This window comes from Theropithecus gelada, chromosome 12, assembly GCF_003255815.1.
Source record: "Theropithecus gelada isolate Dixy chromosome 12, Tgel_1.0, whole genome shotgun sequence".
NCBI lineage: Eukaryota > Metazoa > Chordata > Mammalia > Primates > Cercopithecidae > Theropithecus > Theropithecus gelada.
In genome coordinates this window covers 34,563,770-34,579,292 of record NC_037680.1, presented here as the reverse complement: position 1 = coordinate 34,579,292, position 15,523 = coordinate 34,563,770, and the positions used below count along the sequence as shown (strand labels likewise).

General features: G+C 38.5%; 1 protein-coding gene and 1 long non-coding RNA gene across 4 annotated transcripts in view; one reads left to right on the top strand and one right to left on the bottom strand.

Moving 5' to 3' along the window:
* Positions 1–15,523, bottom strand: part of LOC112636178 — a 68,146-nt gene that overhangs the window by 21,146 nt on the left and 31,477 nt on the right. Inside the window, exon 4 of the long non-coding RNA XR_003122141.1 lies at positions 4,241–4,374. This is a non-coding gene — a long non-coding RNA (uncharacterized LOC112636178). The remainder of the gene's footprint in view (positions 1–4,240; positions 4,375–15,523) is intronic.
* The window catches only part of CCDC148 (coiled-coil domain containing 148), a 280,255-nt gene that overhangs the window by 238,431 nt on the left and 26,301 nt on the right, over positions 1–15,523 (top strand). The window lies entirely within an intron of this gene.

Below are 15,523 nucleotides of genomic sequence, written 5' to 3'. Positions count from 1 at the left end.
TGGGAGAATTTGGCTGTGAATCTGTCTGATCTTGGGCTTTTTTTTTTTTTTTTTTTGGTTGAAAGGCTATTAACTACTGCCTCAACTTTAGAACTTGTTATTGATCTATTCAGGGATTTGACTTCTCCCTGGTTTAGACTTGGGAGGGTGTATGTGTCCAGGAATTTATTGATTTCTTCTAGATTTTCTAGTTTATTTGCATAGAGTGTTTATAGTATTCTCTGATGGTAGTTTGTTTTTCTGTGGGATCAGTGGTGATATCCCTTTTATCATTTTCTATTGTGTCTATTTGATTCTTCTCTCTTTTATTCTTTATTAGTCTGGTTGGCAGTCTATCTATTTTGTTAATGTTTTCAAAAAAACAGCTCTGGGATTCATTGATTTTTTTTTTGAAGGGTTTTTTGTGTCTCTATCTCCTTCAGGTCTGCTCTGATCTTATTTATTTCTTGTATTCTGCTAGCTTTTGAATTTATTTGTTCTTGCTTCTCTAGTCCTTTTAATTGTGATATTAGGGTGTCAATTTTACATCTTTTCTGCTTTCTCCTGTGGGCATTTAGTGCTATAAATTTCCCTGTAAACACTACTTTAGCTGTGTCCCAGAGATTCTGGTACATTGTGTCTTGGTTCTCATTGGTTTCAAAGAACTTTTTTTTTTTTTTTGAGATGGAGTCTTGCTCTGTCACCCAGGCTGGAGTGCAGTGGTGCAATCTCAGCTCACTGCAAGCTCCACCTCCTGGGTTCACGCCATTCTGCTGCCTCAGCCTCCTGAGTACCTGGGACTATGGGTGCCTGCCACCATGCCTGGCTAATGTTTTTTTTGTTTGTTTGTTTTTGTTTTTTTTGTATTTTTAGTAGAGACAGGTTTCACCATGTTGGTCAAGATGGTCTCGATCTCCTGACCTCATGATCCACCCACCTCGGCCTCCCGAAGTGCTGTGATTACAGGCGTGAGTCACTGCACCCGGCCTTGAATGAATTTCTTAATCCTGCATTCTAATTTGATTGCACTGTGGTCTGAGAGACTGTTATGATTTCTGTTCTTTTGCATTTGCTGAGGAGTGTTTTACTTCTAACTCTGTGGTCAATTTTAGAGTGAGTGCAATGTGGTGCTGAGAAGAATGCATATTCTGTTGACTTGGGGTGGAGAGTTCTGTAGATGTCTATTTGGTCTGCTTGATGCAGAGCTGAGTTCAGTCCTCAATATCCTTGTTAATTTTCTCTCATTGTTCTGTCTAATATTGACAGTGGGGTATTAAAGTCTCCCACTATTATTGTGTGGGAGTCTAAGTCTCTTTGTAGGTCTCTAAGAACTTGCTTTATGAATCTGTGTGCTCCTGTATGGGGTGCATATATATTTAGGATAGCTCGCTCTTCTTGTTGCTTCTATACCTTTACCATTATGTAATGCCCTTTTTTGTCTTTTTTGATCTTTGTTGGTTTAAAGTCTGTTTTATCAGAGACTAGGATTGCAACCCCTGCTTTTTTTTTTTTTGCTTTCCATTTGCTTGGTAAATATTCCTCCATCCCTTTATTTTGAGCCTATGTGTGTCTTTGCACATGAGATGGGTCTCTTGAATACAGCATACCAATGGGTCTTGACTTTTTATCCAATTTGCCAATCTGTGTTTTTTAATTGGGGCATTTAGCCCATTTACATTTAAGGTTAATATTGTTATGTGTGAATTTGATCCTGTCATTATGATGCTAGCTAGTTATTTTGCCCATTAGTTGATGCAGTTTCTTCATGGTGTTGATGATCTACAATTTGGTATGTTTTTGCAGTGGCTGGTACTGGTTTCTCTTTCTGTATTTAGTGCTTCCCTCAGGAGCTCTTGTAAGACAGGCCTCATGGTGGCAAAATCTCTCAGCATTTGCTTGTCTGTAAAGGATTTTATTTCTCCTTCACTTATGAAGCTTAGTTTGGCTGGATATGAAATTCTGAGTTGAAAATCATTTTCTTTTAGAATGTTGAATATTGGCCCTCACTCTCTTCTGGCTTCTAGGGTTTCTGCAGAGATATCCACTGTTAGTCTGATGGGCATCCCTTTGTGGGTAACCCAGCCTTTCTCTCTGGCAGCCTTTACGCCTATATGCAGAGGTAAATGCTTTGCAGCTTCCTCAGCAGTAAAGGATGCTGTGTCCTCCAGTATGTCACCCAGTATTTGTGAGTGATATGGAGGCAATCATTATATACTTTACTGATGTCTTTATTACTAATCTCTTAGGGAGTTTTACTAAGCAGTTTTAAGTAATGAAATACTGACCTTTTGGGCATAAACTTTGCAAAGATTTTATAAAGCTGCAGGGCTAGGTAGGCAGAAACTTATCTGGTATAGGTTAAATGAAGGAAGGAGAATAAAGCCATGGATTGGGAGAAATAAAATGGTAGCTTTTACAATATGCCAGTACCCTGGTGGATACCATAGAACTCCAGGCACTTGAAGTTTATTCTTTTGGGGGACTACCCCTGAAAAAAAAAATATATATGTATAAAAATATACATTTATGTTTATTTATATCTATACATACATAAATACAGCCATCAGATGATATTAAATAAGAATTAGAAGGTTAGTGAAGGGAGTATGTTTATAATCTGGGGTTATTTTCTTTATATATTCTAACATAAGTTTTACAGTGTCACATAATTTTAAAGCTGGGAGGAATCTTACAATGCATCTAGTCCATCCTCCTTGCATTTACAAAGGTTTTAGCTTACAAGCACCAGAAATCCTTTGTAGTTAAATTTTGTAGTAAAAAGATTTCTGTGGAAAGATTTTTTTTTTTTTTTTTTTGAGACAAAGTCTCACTCTGTTGCCCCAGGCTGGTGTGCAGTGGCATGATCTCGGCTCACTGCAAGCTCCGCCTCCCAGGTTCCCGCCATTCTCTAGACTCAGCCTCCCAAGTAGCTGGGACTACAGGTGCCCACCACCACGCCTGGCTAATTTTTTTTTTTTGTAATTTTAGTAGAGACGGGGTTTCACCGTGGTCTCAATCTCCTGACCTCATGATCTACCCACCTTGGCCTTCCAAAGTGCTGGGATTACAGGCATGAGCCACCATGCCCAGCCGGAAAGATATTTGACTAACCCACAGAAGCATCAGTTAGGCCACAGACCCAAGCTTACCAAACAGTTGGGAATAATGAAATCTGGGAAGACAGAAAAGAATCAGGTTTGGAACCCAACTCCCTTCGGAATTATCCTCTTAAGTTTTAACTATGACTACTGGACACCATGGCGTGCCTCCTCCTCTGTGGTGTCATGACATTGGACATCTCTGCTGGCAACACTGCCTTTGTTCCTGTTCCTGTCGTGCCACCCAGCTCAGGGTCCTAACAGCTCCTCAACAGGCCCTGCTTCTCTGCACCACTGACTTCTAAGTACAGCATCCATGGGGCTGAGCTCAGGTCCCACACTCATGCTCTAACTGCAAAGGAGGCTGGGAAAGCATGCATCAGGCCTCCGCTTACAGTGGGAGTTTCTACAAAGGAGGAAGGGGGCTCAGAAGCCGAGAAAAAAGAAAGAGAACACCTTCTACAGTTCACAGCTTTAGTTGGAAAAATCAACACATAGCCTTCTTTCTATACTTAAAACAGCAAAAAATTTGCTTCCACCTAACACTGTTGTTTTACCTTTTACAACCCAAAATGTACTCACTTCATTCCCAAAGGGAATAAACTTAAAGTCTTATTTGTGACAGCATCCAGCTCCAAATCCAGGATCCCTAGGTCATATATTTTTGTCCCATCATCCTCTCATCTTGTCATGATCTATCTTGATATTCCATGACCTATGAATGGAATTTTAAAGTTCACTACCAATAACAACACCTCATATAAAATAGTATAGAAAAGGGAGGTGAAGGAAGTGAACAGAAAGTGTGTATGTGTTTGTGTGTGTGTATGCGTGTGTGTGTGTCAGATCAAGGATGAACACCTTTCTGTAAGTGGTCCTTGCTTCTGCAAATGGTCAAGATCATAATTCAGATTTATAATTTCCCTTCTCTACTGTGAATTACATATGCCCTTTGCTTTCAGCCAGCATCTTGACTGATTGCAGTTCTTTACTTAATAGGTTGACTGCTACCTTTTCTGAAGGACTTGATTGCATAGGTTGACTTTTATCCCATAAGATGTCCTAGGGATTCTTTGGATTTCATCTGCTTCTCCCTGCCTGTATTAAATTATAGTACTCCTATATCCCCTTGATAGGTCTATTGTTCCAACCAACATTGTAACCTTCTTTTATGTCTGTTTGCTTCATGGTATGACAAACCCCAAAAGGCAAACATTTGCATCAGATCTTAAGTCAATGTAACCATTGTTGTCCTCTGATGGAAGCATTAGAAGTAAAACCAGCAGAGCCTGGAGTCCTGGGGATGGGGAACAGAAATTTTATTAAAGGATCTTTGGGATTAATTGTGAAAAGCACCATTCCCACTTGTATTTAATGGTACAACTATGTGCATATTCTGTCTTTGTGAGAAATGGCACCATATAGTGGTCACTAATCAGAGCAAAATCACTTCTTACAAAACAGCATTGAACCTCAGAAAATATTGCTTCCCAGTTCATTCTGTAGCGGAGTCTTCAATTGGCTATCTGTCGTTTTATAAGGACAGCAGCATCCGGGTGATGCGGTGAATGCCTGCGCTCCAGCCTATTGCTCTACTTCTTACACAGTAAATGGACTTCCTTAGGAAGAAACAATGTCCTGTGGGATATTATGGATACACAGTTGGCAAAAAAACAGTGTATAGTGAAAGAAAATCCAATTATTTTTTTCTGTCCTTTCCATGATAAAAGTGTGCAGTAAAATATTGGAACTGGCTAAAATTGGCTGATTCCCCTGGGGTATTATACCATGTTAAGGACTCACAGGTACAGTAGTCGGATTAGCCTTGATAAAAGCAACCTACATGGTTGAGCAGTCCATAGCCCCTGTTCCCATCACTAGGAGCATTTTATCATAAGCCCATTGAGCAAGTGGCAGGTTGCTGGAGAAGAAGACTGATACACACATAATAGGCCAAGACTCCCACCTACTTCTTTAAAATCACCTCCATACAATATATGTGCACTCTGGACTAATTCCAACAATTTTTCGGAGACTTATTTTCACAAATCCTCCAATCTTATTCCTTCAATGTCTGTAACCTACTGGCCAAACCATTAGCTACTGCCCACAAAATGTTACTAATCCATCTTTTATTCATCTGTTAAAAACTATTTGTTGAATACTAATATGAGCCAGTCACTAATTCTTTACATCAGGTAAAGTGAACGTGGAAATCATCCTATAGAAATTACATTTGCATGGTAAATCTCCCTCCTCAGTCCCCTTTCAGGGACTTCTCTGAGCAGTGCCATCAATCCCAGCACTCAGCTTCTGTCTGGACCAGTGCATGTGTAGATCCAGCTGTAAAACTGGCTCATTTTTTCCTTTCTCCAGAGGGGGTCTTAGGGGCTGTGGGTGTGGGTTGAAGGAGGGATGCTGCTGTGGCAGGAGTGGCATGCTGAGTGGGAGCTGCCTGTCTGTGTAAATTACTTGGGTCTTCAGGCCCATTCCACTTTGGTTTAATGAGTTGGTACTGCTTAGGAACTCCTAGAAGCATCTGGTGGCTCAGATGACACCCAGCTCATTAGAATAGCTGTGAGTCTCATTGTTACCTGGTATCTTAAGATCAGGAGCCAAACTCTTGTTTCTGAAATGGAGGTTAAAAAAATACATACCTCATATGGTTCTTGTGAGGGATAAACACACTAAAACATGGAAAACACTTACTACAATGCCTACCACATGTATCTGCTTGACAAATGATAGTTATCATAATGATCACCAGGGTCCAATAGTGATTAAAGAGCTAGATCTTAAAAGAAAAATTACAACTTGCAAGGACGGCATGATTGTGCTGCAGAACCCTGAAGGTCTCTACTATGTGAGAACCTATAAAGGTTTTGACATGCTCTATAAGACATGCTAGTCACCCAGAATACACCAGGGCACCAGTGAACTCTCTGCATCAAGGCCAAGTGGCATTGCCATCTGCATCATGACCTGGACCAGCTGGACAGCTTTCTCTTGTTCTGACCGGTGTTCATACTGTTAGCTGTTTAGGTCACTCACTAAACTGACTGGAGTGGCATTCACAAATGCTGATTTTGCTACCTTCCAAACCTACAAAGAATCATCTGGCATTATGATTGTCTTTTTTTAATGTGGAGTAAGAAAATCTGTATTAAAATCCCTACCTTACCACTTCCTACCTCTATGACCTTAGTCAAGTTACCAATGTCACTGAACACACCCAAGTGGTTGTTAGCAGAATTAAAGGAAACGATGTATATAAAGCACCCGGAGTACAATACACACTATTATATTCATTTCTCTCGACACCTTCCTCCTTATCTACAATGTTTAGCCAGCTGTCTCTGGGGCTTTGCTATATGGATGTCTCTCTGGCACTTCACATTTTCCATGCCTCAGGTAAAGATATTCATCGCTCTCTCCACCCTGTTCTTCCTCCGGCATTCCCTTTTCTGTAAATGACAACAGGATGTACTCACTGCCCAATCAGAAGCCCAAGGTGACTCTTCCCTCTCTTACTCCCCACTCCTACAGCCAAGGGCTTATTAAATTCTGGAAATTTACCTTTTGAATATCGATATCCTTTGCTATCACCCTGATAGGGCCACCATCCTCTCTCACCTGAATTGCAGCCACAACACCTACTTCTTCAGCCTTGCCCCAAAGCAAACACAGCTAGTCATGTCATTCAGATACTGAAAACCCTTCTGTGGTTTTTCTTCACACTTTGAGTACAGTTCAGATGCCTTAATGTTGCCCATGGGATACCCAAAGCTGGACTCTGCTTAGCTCTTTAATCTGTCACTGGACTCCTGCCCCTCCTACTCCTCTCCAGACTGCTGGGCTCTGTCAGTTCCTGGTAGATCCACTGGGTCTTCAGATGGATGTTTCTTCTACTGGGAACATTCCTGTGGCTGACTATATTCATGTGTTCTTCATGTCTCTGCACAAATGTGACTTCCTCAGTGAGACCTTCTTTGGCCCCTTGTTGAAGTTAGGTCGTCTTGGTGTATGTTTTCATATGCCTGTTGAGACGAATTTGGACAGAGTCAAGAATTTTGACAGGACATGGAGAGGATAGTTTGTCCCTGTTTCATAATTTCTGGAGTTTGAGCTTGGAGAACTTGAATGGCTGGGGAGGGGAATAATCTGATGACTTCTTTCATCTGGGCTGAGATGACTAGAAAGCTGGGTGTAGGAAAACCAAACACCGCATGTTCTCACTCATAGGTGGGAACTGAACAATGAGATCACTTGGACTCAGGAAGGGGAACATCACACACCGGGGCCTATCGTGGGGAGGGGGGAGGGGGGAGGGATTGCAATGGGAGTCATACCTGATGTAAATGACGAGTTGATGGGTGCTGACGAGTTGATGGGTGCAGCACAGCAACATGACACAAGTATACATATGTAACAAACCTGCACGTTATGCACATGTACCCTAGAACTTAAAGTATAATAACAATAAAAAATTAAAAAATTAAAAAATTTTAAAAAATTAAAAAAAAAAAAAGAAAGCTGGGTGTAGCTGGGAACTGTCATCTGGAGCCATGCATGGCCTCTCCATGAAGCTTGGCTTCTTCAAAGCATAGTGGCCCCAGAGGAGCCAGACTTCCTTTATAATGCCTCTGAGCTCCAGGAGCTTGTCTTCCAACAAAAAAAGGCGGAAGCCTTAAAGCTTTCATGACTTAGTCTTGGAAATCACATAGTGTTGCTTCTATTTTATCCACTGGTCAAAGTAATTATAAGGCCCATCAAGATTCAAGCAGAAGGCATTTAGATCCAAACTCTCAATAGGAGGAGTATCAAATAATTTGTGATCCCATATCAAAACCCACCATAGTGCCCTTTTCCTGTACAATCTTAACACTCATTTTGTATTGTAATTACTTGTTAAATGTTTATCTTCTCCAGTAAACTCTAGTAAATTCTATTGAAGTATAATTTGCATCTTCACCATCCTACCTTTGTATCTGGCACATTATAGGTAACCCATCTCAATAAATATTCATTGAGAAGAGGAAAATAACTAGCATAAACCACTACTAGACAAATGGTAGGGCCCTGATTTGTTATAGTTGAATGAACCACACTTGTTTTAGTTCTGGTTAAACTAGAAGAATAAGGAATTGTCTCTTGGTTATTTACGTTTGCCTTTTTGTTCTAAACAAAGGAAAGAGTAACATCCCAAAATTGTCAAGCCTGAGTATTATAGATCATAAATCTTAAAAGTCATCTAGCTCAATGGTTTTAATGTTTAGATCTCTTCCACTTCTCTACTAAGTGTTCCTACATTTCATACATCCTAGGTACATGTCCATCTCCTGATGTTGAACTTGCTATCTTTGAGGGCATTATTTTTTATCTTTTGATAGCTATAGAATTTTTTTCTTTTCCTTTTTTTATTCCTTTTTTTTAATTGTAAGCTCAGATCTGTCTCTGGTACACATTGGTCCTCCTTTTATTGTTTGAGACCATGTGAAACAAATGTAAATCTTTCTCCTAACAAACTTTTAATATTGAGGATATTATATCTTTCTCTTTCCCCACATCTGTCTCCATCCCTATAAGGTCTTTCTTTTATGAGTTCTTTTTGGAGGGAGTATGCTTTCAACTCATTTGCCATTTTAGTGGAGGAGGGTTTAGGAGGAAAATCCTCACTGGCCAGAGGACACCACAGTGATGATGCCCACACGTCGTGGTTCAGGATCACTATGGCATTATTGTTAAAGGATATAAATTATTACAAATAAAGCTTATTGCTTAGGAAGTTATTTGTGTCAATATCTAATATATATTTATTTAAATAAGATAAGTTCGTATCTGAAAGCAAACCCATTGTACTGCACAGATATATTAACATGAGATTGACCTGTCAAGGTAAAGGCCTCAAAGCACAGACAGTGGGTAAGGTGGCTTCACTCGCAGAAGGGAGCAAATAAGACATTGCTCTCCAACTCTGAGTAGATTCTGGACTAACAGACCAAGGTTCCAGTTACCAGTACCTTCATTATGACTCCTTCAATCACGCTGATTGCAAACTAGAAGCAAGCCTCCCTACTTAGAGCAGCTCATGGACTTCTTTAATCTTGGAGGTCTCAGAGGAGTCTCCTGCTCTCTGCTCAGTGGCTTAAGAGTATAGTGCTGCTCAAACCTGTCACACCATCCAAGAGAGCCCCTTTCCTTCACCAAAGTTAAGCTAGGCAGCTAAAAGGACAGCTAACACAAAGATTCAATTGTAAGTTTTCCCTTTTGTTCTCTGGGTTAGTCCATATCTGGCCCTCTGCCTGTTTTTTTGTGTTGCCTGCAAGCTAAGAATGTGTTTTTGCGTGTTTAAATGGTTGAAAAAAGAAGACAAAAAAGAATTTGTGTTGTGTAGAAATTAAATGAAATTAAAATTTCTGTGTCCATAAGTAAAGTTTTGTTGGAACAGAGCCAAGTTTATTTGTCTCTGGCCGCTTTCGTGTGCTGCAATGACGGAGTTGAATAGATGCCAACAGAGACTGTATGGCCTGCCGGCCTGAAATATTTATTCTTTGGCACCCTTTCCACAAAACGTATGCTAATCCCAGGTCTAGCAGGATGGTGGAAGACGCGGGGAACATTAGTATTGCTGGTTAAAAGCAAAATATTCTTACATACTTGGGTTCTATCTCACCTTTAGAAAAACTGAACGGAAATGAAGGAAAGCTGAGAAAACTTGACATTCTATTAAACCTAAGACACCATTCTCATCTGATTACATTCCTTTCTGCCTATTCACTTCCACAGTGTAACACTCAGAGCCTTATGTATGGTCTGACCCTTCTGCTAAAACAGAGCAAAGTTATAAGCTTCTTTCCCCAGGATACATACATTAATTAATTTTGCCCAAAGTGGGAAAGTGTTTGTGTGTATGTGTATGGAACACTTTAAAAAATTCACTTGGAACAGTGATAATATTTTTCTTTCTCTCCCACCCTTTTCTCTAAATTTTAATTATTGATAAAATTTCAAGCTAAGGAAGAGTTATAAGAATAGTGCAAATAATTTCTACCCAGTTTTACTAATTTTTAATATTTTTCCCAATTTGCTTCATCATTTGTACTCTTTCTCTCTATATATATACACACACACACACGCACACACACACACACACTTTGTTTTGCCATGCCATTTGAAAGAAAGTTGCAGACATCATGACACTTTATCACTATGTTGACATGAATTAGCCAAGAATAAGGACAATTACCTACTTAACCATGATACCATTGTGATACCTAAGAAAATGAATGGTAATTCCATAATATCTAATAGTACCTAGTCATATTCATATTTCCCCAATTGTCCTAAAAATGTTTTTTATAACCCCTCCCAACTAAGATAATATAACCACATGAGAAAAAAAACTATTTTAACTAACTTGAAAACTCTGGGCCAGGCTTGGTGGCTCACACCTGTAATCCTAGCACTTTAGGAAGCCAAGATGGGTGGATTGCTTACATTCAGGAGTTCCAGAGTGGCCTGGGCAGCATGGTGAAACCCCGTGTCTACAAAAAGTACAAAAACATTAGCCAGGGTTGGTGGCGTATACCTGTAGTTCCAGCTCCTCAGGAGGCTGAGGTGGGAGGGTACTTGAGCCTGGGATGTGGAGGTTGCAATGAGCCAAGATCATAATACTGCACTCCAGCCTGGGTGACAGAGTGAGACCCTGTCCCCCTCACCGAAAAAAAAAAAAGTAACAAATAAAAGAAAACAGTACTCTGTATATATTATTTGGATATATTCTTAGGGAAAAAGTACTGGAAAGAAATCCTAAACTTCACTCATTAGGTTTATTATTAATGGTAACACTGGTATTGAGACTTTGAAATATTTTAAATTTGCAGTAGAATAAAACATATACATTGACATATTAATATTAACAGGACTAGGACTCAGTATAAAAGAAAAATACCAATATTAAATGAAAATTTCAAAACTAATATTAAATATAAAATGAAAATTTTTCTCTCTCTAGAGAGCATCACAGTAAGGGCTAGAAACAATGACACTCCAGTGGCAATGAGTGAACCTAGTATCTAGATATTGATTTCTAGATGTTATTTCCCACCTAAAGGAACCTGGACCAACTGGGAGACAAATGACTGATTCCAGGTCTGGGGCAGGGAAATTATAGGGTGAGTTTAGGCTATTTTGTTGTGTCAGCTAATAAATGCTAAAGAAATGATAGATTTGGAAAATAACATTTTTTATTTCCTAATGTAAGAATTCAAGATCATCAATGGATGGTGAAACTTTTAGGTAAAGAATTTTTCAGAAAATCAGACATTTACACAGAACCAAATATAACTCTATGAATTACTAAATTAAAAGGGGAAAAATATGCCTTTACAGTGGAGGGAGCTGGCTATCACTACCTTAACCAAGTCTACTGATTTAGTATCACAACAGTGGGGCAACTTGACAGTGTGCCTCATGATGGTATAATATGAAGTACATCACCCTGGTGCCAAAATATTTTACCTGAACCTAATCAATTTCTTAGTCGATGAGTTGGCAAATTTTATTTGAAAAGAGTTAGATCATAATTATTTTAGGCTGCGTGGGCCATCCTGTCTCTGTCACAACTTCTCAGCTCTGTCAGTATATAAGCAAATGGGTATGGCTATGTGGCAATAAAACTTTATTTATAAAAATAAGCAGTAGATTGGATTTGGTCCCAGGGTCATAGTGTGTCAACCCCTGTTTAAGACCCAACTTATTGTTTACAGGAAATTCAGGGGAAAGAGGAACCAAAGTAAATAATTGGATATCAAGAGGAAATAATCAGACAAATAAAAAATGAGGAACATCCTACAAGACTTTAAATTAAACAGTATTCCTTAAGTACTTCAAAAAACTTAATATTATGGGAAAAAAAATTGGGTCTGTTCAGACTAAAATAAACCAGTGAGATGTAAAAACCAATTTCAGGGCATGAACCTAGATAATGATCATCTTTTTTATACATGCACCACTAAACTCTGTCTCCCCAGCTCTGTCTTTGTGCAGCTGACTTTTTTTGGACCAGAGAGGAGAATCTTTCAATTATCCTGTCCCTGCCATCACAATGATCTGTGATCACTACTACAATGACTAGTTTGAATGTGTCTCAACCCTCTTGAGCTGCTTTTCAAAGCCTCATGATATAAAATCAATGCCATTTCACCTGAACATTTGATTAAAATCATTAAGAAAGCAAGTTTATGGAGAGAGGCAGAAAAAGAGATGCTTATGCTTTAAGCACCAATCTTTAGTTATCATGAGACACAAGTGGAAGATTTATATCATTTGACCCTTTTTATTTTCAAAGAAAAAGAAAAATGTGCTTGTTCCCAATAATGATCTAAGCAGATGACTATATTTTCACTAATAATTGTCATAAAGTGACCTTCATTATTCACCTACAGTTTCTTGAGACTGGACTTGGAGTTAAAATGATAATTTATTACAGAAACTATCATCTAGAAGCACCTAAAGTCTATTATAGAAAGATAATTTAAATAACTTATAAGCTGAAAACTGGTTTTAAATTAATATCAAAGGCTAGATGTGGTGGCTCATGCCTGTAATCCCAGCACTTTGGGAGGCCAAGGTGGGTGGATCATCTGATGTCAGGAGTTTGAGACCAGCCTGGCCAACATGGTGAAACCTGTCTCTACTAAAAATATAAAAATTAGCCAGGGGTGGTGGCGGGTGCCTGTAATCCCAGCTACTCGGGAGTCTGAGGCAGGAGAATCACTTGAACCTGGGAGGCAGAGATTACAGTGAGCCGAGATGGTGCCAGTACCCTCCAGCCTGAGCAGCAGAGTGAGACTTTGTCTCAAAAAATATATATAAATAAAATTAAAATTAAAAAAATAAAGCAATATCAAAATGTCTTCATTAAAACTATAAGAAAATTACTTTCCAACCTTAAAGTATCATACATCTTAGAGTAGATGAATAAAACCAAGTAAAAGCTTTTATAAACCAAGACATCTTTTCTTAATTCATACTTTGCTGCCATGACACTCTTCTGTTCTCCCTATACGTAACTTTCAAGCAGATCCCTTTATGCTTAACTAATCTTTACTGGTCCCAAGGTCCTTGCCTCTGGTTTTTCACTCTTGTTTTGGTCTCCTCCCTTAAAAAGTCATCTTTCTGGGAACAAAGCTGTTTCCGAATCAAGGTTTGTTTGATTTCACTCATCATAACAGAAGTTTTCTCCTGCTTTTTTTCCTTAGGGGAGATGTTCTTGAACTTTACAATAGCTTTTCAGCTCTGTTTGACAAAGAGATACAATTTGTGCTGCTGGTAACATACAAAATCTAACTTAAGATAAATGTAAACTCAGTTCACTGTTTCTGATTTTTTCTATCCTACAAACTATGCTTATAGGATGATAATTCCAAATAATTGTTTCCTACCTGGAAAAAAAGACCCTGAAACCATTACAAGTATTATCTGAAGATATCAGCCAAAACGTCCAATGAAGACCTAGGCATCATTAGGAAAGAAAGCAAAGGCATGAAATGACATGTGTGTAAAATCATCATGAATTTGCGTTTGGGAAACTTCATGATTCCTGGCATAATTCAGAAAATGATGAATATAACAGCCATGAAGTTGGGTCATTCTTCAATTTCACCTTCAAAGGCGCAGAGTTGATAGACTGGCCTCTAGACTGAGAACACAGTGATACTATTATTTAAAATCCACCAACTTATTTGATTTACACAGTTAATAAGTATTATTGAGTGTCTACTACCTTGGGATACAATGATGGACAAAAATGACGCTGTCCCTGTTTTCAAGAACCCGAAAGCCTAATGAGAGATTCAGATATTCCTGGGGAAGGCAAGCACAAAGTGCTATGGACACATATGGAGGTAGCACTTAAACTAGGGGTAGGCGATGCCAGGGATGAGTCAGGTGTTTTCATAGTAGAAGGAAAGGTCCTCCAGAAATAGGAAATGTCCTCCTGCCAAATCTCTATGAGGAACTGAAAGTAATTTAGTAATTTACTATAGTTGAAGCATTTGGAGTAGGTTGGGCAAAGGTTGTGGTGAGAGAAAACATTAAATAGATAAGTAGAGGCCAAATTACAAAATTCCCTGGAAGCCTTAAATATTGTAGAACTTGAATAAGGTTAATTCTGACTTTTTAAAGTAATTGATTAATTCATTTGAATTAATTGTATTAACCAATTAATGAATGCATTTAGTGGTTTTTACCTTTTCTATTTCAAAAATATTATAATATATACCCAGAGATTTAGCAAATTCCAGGATACTGGAAGAAACTTGTATAGAAACTATGTCTATCATTAGAGTGGCAATAAAAAATAGGGAAGTAATTACCAGGAGGTTGCACATAAATTGTGCATAGCAAGTTAATACATAAATTGGTTCAAAATGAGACTAGACAAACACAAGGGCCTCATGAAGTATTAGGGGAAGTTGTTTATTAGAGGCTTTCATATGCTCTCCAGCAAAATAACTTCAGTGACTTTATCAGAAGCAGAGTTTTAGACAGGATATTTCTTTGGTCAAATTTGGTATCATGTGTCTTAGGTATTTATATCTTTATCCCTTAACCGTACACACTCTACTTGGGGTAACCTTAGTAAATAAGATCTTCAGTTAAGCTTAGAACTTTGTAGGATATTAGAAAGCCAGAGTCCATATCTGTTTGGGGGACAACTCAGACATCCCATCTCCCATTGACTATATTTTTTGAGTGACTTTTTTGTAATTAGACTCTCTACCTTCAAATTCAGCTTCTGTAGGATCATTGATTAAAATGTTGATTAAAAACAACTTTAGGAGAAAGAAAACCTTTAGATAATTTTCTCTTACTGAATTCTTCTACAGTTCTTTAGATGAAATGCTGTAAGTTGAATCTCTCCTGACTTACTGTGAGTGGAAACAGAGAACAAAGACTTCTCTGTATAAAATTCCCAATCATTCTCCATGATCACTTTCAGTTCCCCATTAGCCTTATCATTGCCACATAAAGAGTCTTACTTTCTTTAGGTTTTTCTGAATCCATTTTCTGATCTTTTAATAATGTCTGCTAACCTCCTGAATTCCCTCTTAAGGACTCAAGTATTGATTCTAAGACAGTTAATGATCTCACCTTCTAGTGTTTTAGTAGATACTAAGCTGGGCTTAAATTACAGATATTTTAATTTAAAGTTAGTCAATCAGAAGTAACTGCCCAGCTACTATCTGGTACATACAGATACGAACACACAAACCCAAACACGCAGATATTAACACATAGACACACAAGTGCAGAGTAGGGTATAGGAGACAATGCAGGTAAAAGAGCAGGGACTTTAAGCACAGAAAAAGTAGATGTAAAATTTATATGAAAGAATTCCTGAAGATTTTTAAAAGGAGGGCCAGTGTGAACGTTATTCAGGT